Source organism: Natator depressus, chromosome 6, assembly GCF_965152275.1.
Source record: "Natator depressus isolate rNatDep1 chromosome 6, rNatDep2.hap1, whole genome shotgun sequence".
NCBI lineage: Eukaryota > Metazoa > Chordata > Testudines > Cheloniidae > Natator > Natator depressus.
In genome coordinates this window covers 88,411,525-88,414,883 of record NC_134239.1, presented here as the reverse complement: position 1 = coordinate 88,414,883, position 3,359 = coordinate 88,411,525, and the positions used below count along the sequence as shown (strand labels likewise).

General features: G+C 46.4%; 1 protein-coding gene across 2 annotated transcripts in view; it reads left to right on the top strand.

The window, feature by feature from the left end:
• ENTPD5 (ectonucleoside triphosphate diphosphohydrolase 5 (inactive)) overlaps window positions 1-3,359 on the top strand; it is a 44,238-nt gene that overhangs the window by 194 nt on the left and 40,685 nt on the right. The gene's annotated exons all lie outside the window — the stretch shown is intronic.

Genomic DNA, 3,359 nt, shown 5'->3' with positions numbered 1-3,359 from the left:
GGACTGGAGCCCCCTGTGCAGCCCTGCGCGGACCCCGAGCCAGCCTGGCTCCCACACAGAGACCCCGGCTCCCTCCGCTCCCCCCGAGACCCAGCCCGGCTCCCCCCTCGCCCTTCCACTGTACCCACACCCGGCGCCATCCGGAGATCCTCTGCTCCCCCTATACCCATTGCCTCCGTCTCTCAGATCTCCTCCTGCTCCCTCCCTCCCCTCCCCTCCCCTCCCCATCCTTGACCTCCACCGCTCACTTTGTTTCTCCCCATACCCACTTCTCTCATACCCCCTGTCTACCCGATGGAGACCCATCTGCTTCCTTCATTTAAAACTTCTGCTCCCCATACTCATCCTTCATCCCTGCCCCCCTATGGAAACCTTGTGCTCCCCATACACTTACTCTTGCTCCTAACACATAGATCCCCTCATTCCCACAGATTCTTGCCCTGCCCACAAAGATCTGCTGCTCCCCCCATCACCATAAATTCCTTGTTCTTGCCTACACCGACCCCTTTATTCTCCCCCCCCCCAAAAAAAACAACCCCGTCTTCATACCTTCATCCACCTCAGCCCTCCACACAGCTACCAGTCCCCCTGCTGCTCCTTGCTCTTCCCCACCAATCCCCATACTCTCTATGCCCATATTTGCCTCTGGCATCAGCAAGATTGCTTTTTTTAAAAAAAAAGGTGTTTTTTTTTCCAGTTTCGTTATTGCTCTGAAATATTTACAGGAACACAACACATGTTTGAAAGCTTTTTGACACTGGAAACGTTTTGCTCTAACTTCAGTCTGTGAATGAAAGCTAACTGTTCAAAAAAGTTAAAAGAGAAATTATGAGACTGTAAATATTCTTCTTAGGTCTATTAGGAAACAACGAGTTATAGAACAGCCTAGGGAAAGAGGAATGGGTGGAATGCCCACTCCACTTCTAAATGATCTTAGCATCCATAACCTTGTCATATCTTACAGTGTCCAGCTCCTGACCCTCACAGAGACCTGGATCCCTTTGACACTGCATCTGCCCCACCTTACTGATGCCTCTCCTTTTCTTACACTGATTTCTCAGGATCAGAATATGTTGGGCTTCTTTCTGATTGCTATTTCCAATCCCTATATCTTCCCTCTTCTCACTCTTTCTCTTCCTTTGAATGACACTGCATCTGACTCTCCTCTCCTTCTTCATGTTGCTGTCATCTACTCTCTACCCCTCTGTCCCATTGCAAGGTCTGCCCTGCCAACCCCCAGCCCTGGCTTACCCCCTAACTCTGTTTCCTCTGTTCCAGCTCTCACGCTGCAGAGCATCTCTGGTAGAAATCCCATGACGAGACTGACTTCCTCCATTAGAATCCTTCTGTCTTCTTTCAGTTCTACCATCTTCCCAGTTAACAACTCTACTTCTCCAGCTTAACTGAATTTTATGCCTTCAATCCTGAGCTGCCTTTTAGCCCTTTGACTCTCTCCGCAAACCCTCCACTTCTCTCTGCACAGGATCTTGCTGATTTATTCCAGGAAAAAATCAACAAAGTATGATGTGACCTTCCCCCATCCTTTTGCTTGCCTTCCCTTACTTCCCTCCTCCTCCAAACACTTTCTTCCTTCTCCCTGGTCACAGATGCAGAGGTTAACATGCTTTAGTGTCTTCCATCTTCTAAAAACAAAAAAAAACCTACGCATGATCACACTTGCCTGTTCAACTACCGCTCAATCTCCCTTTTATCTCTGAGCTCATCTGATGCCCTGTTTACAGTTGCTGCTGGAGTTCCTCTTCTCTAGTTCTATCCTAGATCCTCTCCAGACTGGCTTCCTCTGTCAATCAACTGAAACTGTTCTCACCAAAATAATACTCTCTTCTTATTAAAATCTCAGAACCAGTACTCCATCCTCATTGACTTGTCAGCCACCTTTGAAACAGTTGACCATGCTGCTCTTCTTGAAACCTTGTCCTCTCTTGGCTTCTGGGACTCTGTCCTCTCCTGGTTCTCCTGCCTCTCTAATCAATCCTTCAGAGCATCCTCCTCATCCACCCTTCACCTTTCTGTGACAGTTCCACGGGTCTGCCCTTGGTCCCTTCTCTTCTCCATCTGCACCTTATCTCTGGGTAATCTCATCTGCAAACACAGATTCAACTACCATCTCTATGCAGGAGGCTCACAGATCTGCCTCTCTAGTCCAGATTTGTATCCCTCTGTTCAAACTAAAATATTAGCCTGTCTCTCTGATCTCCTCTCGTGGATGTCTGTTAGCTCAAGCTCAACATGGCTAAAATAATGTACCTTATTATTTGTGGTAATAAAGTTTATTATTACTTTTCCACGATTTTCTGCTGTTAGCCAGCAGCTCAGAGCAGGGGCTCCCGCTGTCGGCCGCCCAGGGCTGAGAGCCGGGACCTGAGGCTGACAGCAGGGGCTCCCACTGTCAGCACCACGCACAGTGGGGCTCCCACTGTCAAAATTGCAGTAGAAGCCTAATATTGCAGCATCCGCAATTTCTGCAATATGGCAAGTTAGGTGGGGCCTTATGCACCATCCTTTTCTCTGGCCTTGACAAATGCATTCTTACTCCATTCATATCCATTCAGAATGTTGCTGCTAAGATGGTTCTTTTAGCACGTCACTTTGACCATGCTACCCCTCTCTGTTCCCTCCTTCTCTATCACATTAAGCAAAAGTTACTTGTCTTAATTTCAAGGCCTTTCATGGCCTATCCCCACCCTATCTGTCATATCTTGTTCTGTATCAAAAGGTCAACTCCCATGATGCCAGTCTCCATCACCCACCTGTTAAATATTCAAACAAGCACCTACATATTTTCTTCCATGTTGCCCCATGCTTGGGAGAAACTCCTCGTAAACCTCTGCAAATACATTTCATTGTTCTCCTTCAAATCCGTCCTTAAAACCTCCTTTGCCATCATGCCTATAAAACACTTGACATCTGTCTTTTTGTGCTGTGTTTGTACAGTGCCTAGCACAGTGGGGTCCTGATCTAAGGTTAGGGCTCCTAGACACTATGGTAATACAAATAATAAAGACAGAAAAAACTGCTATTGGGTATTAAAACTGGGAGTAAGTGGAGCTCTAAACTGTCTGAGGGGGGCTTAGTTTGCCAGAATCTAGAACTTTCTAGATTCTGCCAAACAAAAGTAGAGCATCTGATAATATTTCTATATAGAGCTGGCTAGCTCATCTGTTTTTTCAGTCTTTAGATTACAGTGTTGAATTCACTAGATGTTTGTCATTCTAACTGTAGCAAACATGGAAACTTCTGGTCAATATTGCAGACAGATGACAAGTGTCTGTTCATTACCAAGTATCAGTATATGAATTTATCTTGCTCAACATGCCTAAAGTTGAAGTGGTAGAAAG